At 46.2% G+C, this 12277-nt stretch overlaps 1 protein-coding gene across 3 annotated transcripts in view; it reads right to left on the bottom strand.

Moving 5' to 3' along the window:
* Nucleotides 1-12277, bottom strand: part of mst1 (macrophage stimulating 1) — a 127267-nt gene that overhangs the window by 23071 nt on the left and 91919 nt on the right. The window lies entirely within an intron of this gene.

A 12277-nucleotide genomic window follows, 5' to 3' on the forward strand; every position in this document is an offset into this window, starting at 1 on the left:
GCCAGCTTTAACTAGCCAGCCGGTAAATTCGGCTCAGGGTTTGCGGCGATGCAAAAACTTACCGCCCTGCTCTCTAGTTCAATGAGATTATGATGTCAATCGTGTGCAACACTCCACTAGCGCCCCGGCTGCAAAATTAGGCTGTAACGCCACATTATACGTCCGACCCAAGTGACGCCTGAAACACCAGGCGGTCCCAGGGTGCAGCAGGTGGTATTTGCGCCGTATTTAAATGGAGGGAGGAGAATCCTATATCACAGGTCACATAAACTGCAATGTTTGCGCACAGCACATTGCGTGCAGTTCTGACTTGAAAGCGGTAGTTTTATCTGTCATTACAGTGTCCTTACAACTTCATTGAAATAATTTAATGGGGGCAATACTAGTTCGCCAGTGTATCATGCTCCATGCTATTGCCAGGCAGCATCAGGATAGAAGAAGGGCTCTTGGCCATGTCGGCCTACGGATGAGTAAAGGCCGAAGATGTCTGGGGAGGAAGGCTCCCATGGGTTTACAGGCACCAACGCTCATACCTCCAGCTCTCTGAGGAGCAATGTGTGAGAAGCTGCACTTTCAAAATGAAGTGCTGACAGAGATATGCCATCTCCTACAGGCAGACCTGCAGCTTTGCAGCACCAACAAGACTAAGCTGCCTGTCGCAGTGAAGGTCACTGTGGCGCTGGTATACTATGCCTCCAGTTCCTTCCAGCCAGCAGCAGGGAACATATGCAGCATCTCTCAATACGCTGCACATCACTGCATTCGCCACATCACAAAGGCTCTGTACGCCCACAAAATGGACTTCATAAAGTTCCCAATGAGCAGGGACAGCCAGAATGAGCGGGCATGTAGGTTTGGCAGAATTGCAGGCTTGCGAGGGTTCAAGGAGCCACTGACTGCACACACGTGGCCTTGTGAGCACCATTCCACAATGCAGAGGTATTCAGAAACCGAAAGGGATATCCCTCCCTAAACGTGCAGCTAGTGTGCGACCACATACAGTGCATCCTCGCAGTCAATGCTCGCTATCCAGGGAGTGCACATGATGCTTTCATCTTGCATGAGACCACTGCCTCACAATTGTTTCAGCCACCAAGGGAACGTTGCAGCTAGCTGCTCATGACAACCCCCCACAACCCCACCACAAAAGCGGAGCAGCGCTACAATGACAACCATGCAGCCACCCGTAACATTATAACAGACAATTGGGGCGCTCAAGCAGCGATTCCGATGCCTGGACTGTTCAGCAGGCAGCCTTCAATACTTCCATCAACAGGTATCTGAATTCATTGTGGTGTGCTGCACAACTTGGCCACCATGTGGGGCCAGGCATTGCCAGTGGGGATTGCAAGCCCACCTCAGGAGGAGGAGGATGATGAAGAGTAGCCAAGCTAGGCCTCCATTGGTTAGCCACTCCATCCACGGGGGAGGCAGCGTGGAGATGCTGCCAGGTCAAGCGTCGCACGTTGCCAGCTCGTAATGGACCGGCTCTCTTAAATGGAGGAAACTGAGGGATGGAGGACTGGACACGCTATGTGCCCCCATAAAGACACATCTCCAGTGATGTTGGAATAATACACAAGACACCAATGAAAAGGGTCAAAGTAACATTTTACTGCAACAAAGTAACAAACACTACCGCGCACACCAAAAGAAAACCATACAATTCATCATCATCATAGGCAGTCACTCAAACAAGGATGACTTGCTGCCACATGAGTTCGCAGATGTTTCAGTGAAGGACCAGTCCTGAACTCCAACTGAGGTGGTGGAAGATGCCTGTGCGTGCATTTTTTTTAACGTGGGGTGGCCGTTGCACACCAGCCACCACACGGGCTTGACAGAGCTAGGTCTTGTTCCAGTGGCAAGGATTAACCAAGATGACTGGAGACCAGCTCTGCTGCACGGACCTAGTGCGCACACATATCGCAGTGTGAGCTGGTGCCCCGCCCCTATTTCCCCCCCCATTTACTGGTGCCTCCCTGTCATAACAGCACAGCAACAGAAAGCCATTCAGCCCCTCAAGCCTGTTCCACCATTCAATGCGACCATGTATGTATATGTGTGTATGTGTGTGTGTGTGTGTGTGTGTGTATGTATGTGTGTATATTTTTTTTAAGTGTGTGTTTATCTACATAAGAATACTTGCCTGACATCTCAAAGCACTTTACATTCATCACTATTGTAATGTGGGAAACGCAGCAGCCAACCCGCGCACAAGCAATTCCACAAACAGCAATGTGACAATTACCAACGTTCTGTTGCACGTTCCTCAAAAACAATGAAGTGCATTAACTATTTACAGGTGTCATAATGAAAAATCAGGGCATCACCACAACGTTGTCCGACACCCCAACCGGATTTGCCCTGAGCTTTGCCTCCTCTACGCTCCCACACCTACTGCTCCTCCTCAATGAGGTCTCAGTGCCTACAGCAAGGCTGGTTGAGGCCTGCTGTGTTGGTGGGCCAGACAACACAGACGGCCTAGGAGGACGCCCGGGACCAGCTCTGGGCCTGGAATGCCCGGCTGCGGACTGCTGCGCCTCAGCAGCAGCGGAAGCAGTCTCTGATGGCTCGGGTGTGGACTGTGTGATGTGCATTGTCGGGGAGTTAGTGGTGGGAGCCAGAACGCTGTCATGTTGAGGAAGGGCAGCACCTTCCATTTCCTGGGAACCAATGACACTCACGGGGCTGGGCCTCAACATCCGGAGTACGATGTGTCACCACAACTTGCTGGCCTGCTTCGGCACCATCACTTCCCCGTTGGACAGTGGGAAAGACAGGAAGGATGGCAGCAGTCAGTGACCACATGACATCACCAAGCTGCAGTGTTGCTTGTGCCTGGGATGCGATCGCTGCTGCAACCTCACCCATGGCACGCGCCACACACTCTCTAACACCACTGTCACTGCTGGAGCCCATCTGCCTCTGTGAGCGGCCAAGGATGGGCTCGCTGGAGTCCTCAGATGCACATGCAATGCATGAAGCGCCCTCCGCCACACTCACAGCAAGTGCGTCTACGCTCTGGGGGACCCTACCCGGTGCACCCATGAGCTCGCGGTGCATTTCTGTGTTCTCCCAGGACATAGCCACCAAGTCCACGTCCACATCTGCCTGTTCCTGAGCAGGTCTACTGTGCCGACTCACCCTCCGGGGAGCTGGCCTCCGAGCTTGCCCTCCCGCTTGGCGTTGCTGTAGGCCCCTGGGGCCAGGAGCCTCAGAATCCTCAAACCGCTTAAAGTTGCCTGCGTCCCCGATGTTGTGTCACCACACAGTGCGACTGATGGGGTCTCATGCTCAGGGAACACACTGTCCTCCCCTCTCTCGTCATCTCCCCCATGGCCAGATGTTGATGGCTCACAAGAAAGCTGGCACGTTTCTGGCTGGTCATATGTAAGCACAAAACAGCAGATGTGTGGTTAGCAGTAGGGGAGGGGGAAGAGCGATAACTTCATCAAAGACTTAACATTGTGTGAGACACTGATCTTGCATCCATGGCAGGGCTACATAAATGTGGGTACTCACCCTGACGACCCTCGTGATGCCGTTGAACTTCTTGCGGCATTGTGTGCCAGTTCTGACACCTCCTGGGCAATCTCGCTTCATATCCTCTTGAAGATGCTGGGCATGGTCCTCCTTCCACCAAGCAGATGGAGTGCAGGCCATCTCCACTCAATGTCCCGCACTAGGACCTCAGCAACTGCTGGAGAGTGTCGGCGTGCACGCCCTGCCCTCATGCTGCGTCCAACTGTGTTGGTAGAGGGACAGGTCATCTGCGCATGTGTGAAGGAAAGCGCCGCGCCCTAAATTACCGCCTGCACCCGGGAAAATTTCAACGCATTTGCGCATGCGCGAAATGTGGAACTTTTTTAGCGCCGCGATTTTCGGCTGGTTTGCAAAAAACTTCCTTGCGAAGGCCTGATTTTGCGACCCGATCATGAAGCCTATTTTTTTTCAGCAGAATTTTGCAGATGATGGCACAAACTTTAACGCCCCGAAATCGCTAAAGCCAAAAATGCAGCCCTATGTCTGTAATGTGAGACACTAATGTGAGACACCAACTCTATGTCTGTAATGTGGACGCGAAGGGGCCAAAATTGCCCCTTTCTATAACGCCTCTGGCCGCATGAAAGCAGCGGCCACGGGTCGGTGCGGAATGGCCGCCTAGTCTCCGCAGAGGGGCCGTCATTTTGAAATTGCTCTTGCTCAGATTTGGAGCAGTGTAGGGGACCGCTCCACCTGTTTTCCCACCACGGCGTGCATGCGCCAACCCCTTCCTGAAATTGCCCCATGGGAACAGACATGCCACCGGCCGGCCGGTGCCCCCGACAACTGTTGCTCTTGATACACTCTCTCTTGGCAGCTCGCCCGCCTTAATGGGGAACGAGGGGCGCTGCGGCGATAATATGTTATTCATTTCTCATCACCTGACGGCCAGGTCGGGCCGACAATTATGGCCGCAGATTATGCCGAACCGCCAACAGGCAGCCTGGCACCTCTCTTCGGTGCCTGGCCCGACCGAAACCCAGCTTGGTGCCACTAAAGTGTCTGCAGAGTTCACAGTGGCCCTCCCATTTAACTGATGGGGAGGGATGTTGTGACATGCCAGCACGATGACATCGTCAGTGCGGCGATGATGCCTTGCAGCGCCGGTCACTCCACCCCGCCCCTACTTCCGCCCGCTAGCGACAGCCACAATGCCCTGCCCCGACTTCCGACCCGCTAGTGGCAGCCCCAATGTCCCGATGCCACTTACTCCATGCTCCAAATAAAAGCACCAAATGCGGAACTTCTCTGGTTTGGCCACCCCATGCATTGGGCCGGCTGCAACACATCAAAGACGGTAGGTGCGACTCATTTTCGACAGTGAGCAATTTTGGCCCCTAAATCTATGTCTGTAATGTGACACGAACTCTGTCTGTGATGTGACACTAACTCTGTCTGTAATGTGGTCATTAACTTTGTCTGTAATGTGGTCATTAATTCTGTCTGTAATGTGATCACTAACTCTATCTGTAATGTGGTCACTAACTTTGTCTGTAATGTGACATTAACTCTGACTGTAATGTGGTCACTAACTCTGTCTGTAATGTGGTCATTAACATTGTCTGTAATGAGTTCATTAATTCTGTCTGCAATGTGACACTAACTCTGTCTGTAATGTGGTCACTAACTCTGTCTGTAATGTGACACTAACTCTGTCTGTAATGTGGTCACTGACTCTGACTGCAATATGGTCACTAACTCTGACTGTAATGTGACACGAACTCTGTCTGTAATGTGGTCACTAACTGTCTGTAATGTGACACTAACTCTGTCTGTAATGTGGTCACTAACTCTGACTGTAATGTGGTCACTAACTCTGACTTTAATGTTGTCAATAACTTTGTCTGTAATGTGACACTAACTCTGTCTGTAATGTGACACAAACTCTGACTGTAATGTGGTCACGAACTCTGTCTGTAATGTGGTCACTAACTCTGACTGCAATACGGTCACTAACTCTGACTGTAATGTGACACGAACTCTGTCTGTAATGTGACACAAACTCTGTCCGTAATGTGGTCACTGACTCTCTGTCTGAAATGTGGTCACTAACTCTGACAGTAATATGGTCACGAACTCTGTCTGTAATGTGGTCACTAACTCTGACTGTAAAGTGGTCACTAACTCTGTCTGTAATGTGACACTAACTCTGACTGTAATGTGACAGTAACTCTGTGATTGTAATGTGGTCACTGACTCTCTGTCTGTAATGTGGTCACTAACTCTGTGATTGTAATGTGGTCACTAACTCTCTGTCTGTAATGTGACACCTAACTCTCTGTCTGTAATGTGGTCACTAAATCTGTCTGTAATGTGGTCACTAACTCTGACTATAATGTGACACTAACTCTGACTGTAATATGGTCACTAACTCTGTTGTCATGTGACACTAACTCTGTCTGTAATCTGGTCACTAACTGTCTGTAATGTGACACTAACTCTGTCTGTAATGTGACACTAACTCTGTCTGTAATGTGGTCACTAACTCTGACTGTAATGTGACGCTAACTCTGTCTGTAAAGTGGTCACTAACTCTGTCTGTAATGTGGTCACTAACTCTGACTGTAAAGTGGTCACTAACTCTGTCTGCAATGTGAGACTAACTCTGACTGTAATGTGGTCACTAACTCTGACTGTAATGTAGTCACTAATTCTGTCTGTAATGTGGTCACTAACTCTGTCTATAATGTGACACTAACTCTGTCTGTAATGTGGTCACTGACTCTGACTGTAATGTGGTCACTAACTCTGACTGTAATGTGACAGTAACTCTATGATTGTAATGTGGTCACTGACTCTCTGTCTGTAATGTGGTCACTAACTCTGTGACTGTAATGTGGCCACTAACTCTCTGTCTGTAATGTGACACTAACTCTGTCTGTAATGTGGTCACTAACTCTGTCTGTAATGTGACACTAACTCTGACTGTAATATGGTCACTAACTCTTGTCATGTGACACTAACTCTGTCTGTAATCTGGTCACTAACTCTGTCTGTAATGTGACACTAACTATGTCTGTAATGTGACACTAACTCTGTCTGTAATGTGGTCACTAACTCTGACTGTAATGTGACGCTAACTCTGTCTGTAAAGTGACACTAACTCTGACTGTAATGTGACAGTAACTCTGTGATTGTAATGTGGTCACTGACTCTCTGTCTGTAATGTGGTCACTAACTCTGTGACTGTAATGTGGTCACTAACTCTCTGTCTGTAATGTGACACCTAACGCTGTGACTGTAATGTGGTCACTAACTCTGACTGTAATGTGGTCATGAACTCTTTCTGTAATGTGACACTAACTCTCTGTCTGTAATGTGGTCACTAAATCTGTCTGTAATGTGGTCACTAACTCTGACTGTAATGTGACACTAACTCTATCTGTAATCTGGTCACTAACTCTGACTGTAATGTGACACTAACTCTGACTGGAATGTGGTCACTAACTCTCTGTCTATAATGTGGTCACTAACTCTGTCTGTAATGTGACACTAACTCTGACTGTAATGTGGTCACTAACTCTGACTGTAATGTGACAGTAACTCTGACTGTAATGTGGTCACTAACTCTGACTGTAATATAGTCACTAACTCTGTCTGTAATGTGGTCACTGACTCTCTGTCTGTAATGTGGTCACTAACTCTGACTGTAATGTGACGCTAACTCTGTCTGTAAAGTGGTCACTAACTCTGTCTGTAATGTGGTCACTAACTCTGACTGTAAAGTGGTCACTAACTCTGTCTGCAATGTGAGACTAACTCTGACTGTAATGTGGTCACTAACTCTGACTGTAATGTAGTCACTAATTCTGTCTGTAATGTGGTCACTAACTCTGTCTATAATGTGACACTAACTCTGTCTGTAATGTGGTCACTGACTCTCTGTCTGTAATGTGGTCACTAACTCTGTGACTGTAATGTGGCCACTAACTCTCTGTCTGTAATGTGACACTAACTCTGTCTGTAATGTGGTCACTAACTCTGTCTGTAATGTGACACTAACTCTGACTGTAATATGGTCACTAACTCTTGTCATGTGACACTAACTCTGTCTGTAATCTGGTCACTAACTCTGTCTGTAATGTGGTCACTGACTCTGACTGTAATGTGGTCACTAACTCTGACTGTAATGTGGTCACTGACTCTCTGTCTATAATGTGGTCACTAACTCTGACTGTAATGTGACAGTAACTCTGACTGTAATGTGGTCACTAACTCTGTGACTGTAATGTGGTCACTAACTCTCTGTCTGTAATGTGGTCACTAACTCTGTCTGTGATGTGGTCACTAACTATGTGATTGTAATGTGGTCACTGACTCTCTGTCTGTAATGTGGTCACTAACTCTGTGACTGTAATGTGGTCACTAACTCTGAATGTAATATAGTCACTAACTCTGTCTGTAATGTGGTCACTAACTCTGTGGCTGTAATGTGGTCACTGACTCTCTGTCTGTAATGTGGTCACTAACTCTGACTGCAATACGGTCACTAACTCTGACTGTAATGTGACACGAACTCTGTCTGTAATGTGACACAAACTCTGTCCGTAATGTGGTCACTGACTCTCTGTCTGAAATGTGGTCACTAACTCTGACAGTAATATGGTCACGAACTCTGTCTGTAATGTGGTCACTAACTCTGACTGTAAAGTGGTCACTAACTCTGTCTGTAATGTGACACTAACTCTGACTGTAATGTGACAGTAACTCTGTGATTGTAATGTGGTCACTGACTCTCTGTCTGTAATGTGGTCACTAACTCTGTGATTGTAATGTGGTCACTAACTCTCTGTCTGTAATGTGACACCTAACTCTCTGTCTGTAATGTGGTCACTAAATCTGTCTGTAATGTGGTCACTAACTCTGACTATAATGTGACACTAACTCTGACTGTAATATGGTCACTAACTCTGTTGTCATGTGACACTAACTCTGTCTGTAATCTGGTCACTAACTGTCTGTAATGTGACACTAACTCTGTCTGTAATGTGACACTAACTCTGTCTGTAATGTGGTCACTAACTCTGACTGTAATGTGACGCTAACTCTGTCTGTAAAGTGGTCACTAACTCTGTCTGTAATGTGGTCACTAACTCTGACTGTAAAGTGGTCACTAACTCTGTCTGCAATGTGAGACTAACTCTGACTGTAATGTGGTCACTAACTCTGACTGTAATGTAGTCACTAATTCTGTCTGTAATGTGGTCACTAACTCTGTCTATAATGTGACACTAACTCTGTCTGTAATGTGGTCACTGACTCTGACTGTAATGTGGTCACTAACTCTGACTGTAATGTGACAGTAACTCTATGATTGTAATGTGGTCACTGACTCTCTGTCTGTAATGTGGTCACTAACTCTGTGACTGTAATGTGGCCACTAACTCTCTGTCTGTAATGTGACACTAACTCTGTCTGTAATGTGGTCACTAACTCTGTCTGTAATGTGACACTAACTCTGACTGTAATATGGTCACTAACTCTTGTCATGTGACACTAACTCTGTCTGTAATCTGGTCACTAACTCTGTCTGTAATGTGACACTAACTATGTCTGTAATGTGACACTAACTCTGTCTGTAATGTGGTCACTAACTCTGACTGTAATGTGACGCTAACTCTGTCTGTAAAGTGACACTAACTCTGACTGTAATGTGACAGTAACTCTGTGATTGTAATGTGGTCACTGACTCTCTGTCTGTAATGTGGTCACTAACTCTGTGACTGTAATGTGGTCACTAACTCTCTGTCTGTAATGTGACACCTAACGCTGTGACTGTAATGTGGTCACTAACTCTGACTGTAATGTGGTCATGAACTCTTTCTGTAATGTGACACTAACTCTCTGTCTGTAATGTGGTCACTAAATCTGTCTGTAATGTGGTCACTAACTCTGACTGTAATGTGACACTAACTCTGTCTGTAATCTGGTCACTAACTCTGACTGTAATGTGACACTAACTCTGACTGGAATGTGGTCACTAACTCTCTGTCTATAATGTGGTCACTAACTCTGTCTGTAATGTGACACTAACTCTGACTGTAATGTGGTCACTAACTCTGACTGTAATGTGACAGTAACTCTGACTGTAATGTGGTCACTAACTCTGACTGTAATATAGTCACTAACTCTGTCTGTAATGTGGTCACTGACTCTCTGTCTGTAATGTGGTCACTAACTCTGACTGTAATGTGACGCTAACTCTGTCTGTAAAGTGGTCACTAACTCTGTCTGTAATGTGGTCACTAACTCTGACTGTAAAGTGGTCACTAACTCTGTCTGCAATGTGAGACTAACTCTGACTGTAATGTGGTCACTAACTCTGACTGTAATGTAGTCACTAATTCTGTCTGTAATGTGGTCACTAACTCTGTCTATAATGTGACACTAACTCTGTCTGTAATGTGGTCACTGACTCTCTGTCTGTAATGTGGTCACTAACTCTGTGACTGTAATGTGGCCACTAACTCTCTGTCTGTAATGTGACACTAACTCTGTCTGTAATGTGGTCACTAACTCTGTCTGTAATGTGACACTAACTCTGACTGTAATATGGTCACTAACTCTTGTCATGTGACACTAACTCTGTCTGTAATCTGGTCACTAACTCTGTCTGTAATGTGGTCACTGACTCTGACTGTAATGTGGTCACTAACTCTGACTGTAATGTGGTCACTGACTCTCTGTCTATAATGTGGTCACTAACTCTGACTGTAATGTGACAGTAACTCTGACTGTAATGTGGTCACTAACTCTGTGACTGTAATGTGGTCACTAACTCTCTGTCTGTAATGTGGTCACTAACTCTGTCTGTGATGTGGTCACTAACTATGTGATTGTAATGTGGTCACTGACTCTCTGTCTGTAATGTGGTCACTAACTCTGTGACTGTAATGTGGTCACTAACTCTGAATGTAATATAGTCACTAACTCTGTCTGTAATGTGGTCACTAACTCTGTGGCTGTAATGTGGTCACTGACTCTCCGTCTGTAATGTGGTCACTAACTCTTTGACTGTAATGTGGTCACTAACTCTCTGTCTGTAATGTGACACCTAACGCTGTGACTGTAATGTGGTCACTAACTCTGACTGTAATGTGGTCATGAACTCTTTCTGTAATGTGACACTAACTCTCTGTCTGTAATGTGGTCACTAAATCTGTCTGTAATGTGGTCACTAACTCTGACTGTAATGTGACACTAACTCTGTCTGTAATCTGGTCACTAACTCTGTCTGTAATGTTACACTAACTCTGTCTGTAATGTGACACTAACTCTGTCTGCAATGTGACACTAACTCTGACTGGAATGTGGTCACTAACTCTGTCTGTAATGTGACACTAACTCTGACTGTAATGTGGTCACTAACTCTGACTGTAATGTGACAGTAACTCTGACTGTAATGTGGTCACTAACTCTGACTGTAATATAGTCACTAACTCTGTCTGTAATGTGGTCACTGACTCTCTGTCTGTAATGTGGTCACTAACTCTGTGACTGTAATGTGGTCACTAACTCTCTGTCTGTAATGTGGTCACTAACTCTGACTATAATGTGGTCACTAACTCTGTCTTTAATGTGACACTAACTCTCTCTGTAATGTGACACTAAATCTGTCTGTAATGTGGTCATTAACTCTGTCTGTAATGTGGTCACTAACTCTGACTGTAATGTGGTCACTAACTCTTTCTGTAATGTGACACTAACTCTGTCTGTGATGTGAAAATGTTGAACCTTAAATTGATAAGATTATTGTTCAGTAAGAGTATTAAGGGTTACCAAACCAAGGTGAATAAATGGAATTTAGATACAGATCAGCCATGATCTAATTGAATGGTGGAACAGATTCAAGGAGCTGAATGGTCTACTCCTGTTTGTATCTTCCCATGCGCTCTCTTTCTCTGGCTGGCTCTATCGCTCTCTCTCTCTCTCTCTCTCTGGCTGGCTGTCTCTCGTTCTCTCTCTCTCTCTCTAGCTATCTCACTCTCTCTCTCTGGCTGGCTATCACTCGTTCTCTCTCTCTCTCTCCAGCTGTCTCATTCTTTCTCTCTCTCTAGTTGTCTCACTCTCTCTCTCTCTCTGGCTGTCTCTGCAGTCTCTCTGTCTGTCTGGCTCTCTATCTCTGTCTCTGTCTGGCTCTCTCTCCTTCTGTCTCTGTCTGGCTCTCTTTCTGCCTGGCTCTCTCTCTGTCCGTCTCTCTGTTCTTCCCTATGCATTTTCTCTGTAATGAGGAATTTGTTTTGCAGTTCTATATCCATAAGAGTCACCATCAGAGGGAAAGCACTTGTTACATAAGAACATAAGAAAACGGAGCAGGAGTAGGCCATTTGGCCCCTCAAGCCTGCTCCGCCATTCAAAAGTTCATGGCTGATCTGATCATAGGCTCAGCTCCACTTCTCTGCCCGTTCCCATAACCCTTCACTCCCTTATCGCTCAAAAATCTGTCTATCTCCACCTTAAATATATATTCAATGACCCAGCCTCCACAGCTTTCTGGGGCAGAGAATTCCACAGATTTACAATCCTCAGAGAAGAAATTCCTCCTCATCTCAGTTTTAAATGGGCAACCTCTTATTCTGAATCTATGCCCCCTAGTTCTAGATTGCCCCACAAGTGGAAACATCCTCTCTGCATCGACCTTGTCGAGCCCCCTCAGAATCTTATATGTTTCGATAAGATCACCTCTCTTTCTTCTAAATTCCAATGAATATAGGCCCAACCTACTCAACCT

This window comes from Pristiophorus japonicus, chromosome 12 (genome assembly GCF_044704955.1).
Source record: "Pristiophorus japonicus isolate sPriJap1 chromosome 12, sPriJap1.hap1, whole genome shotgun sequence".
In the NCBI taxonomy this organism is placed as follows: Eukaryota; Metazoa; Chordata; class Chondrichthyes; family Pristiophoridae; genus Pristiophorus; species Pristiophorus japonicus.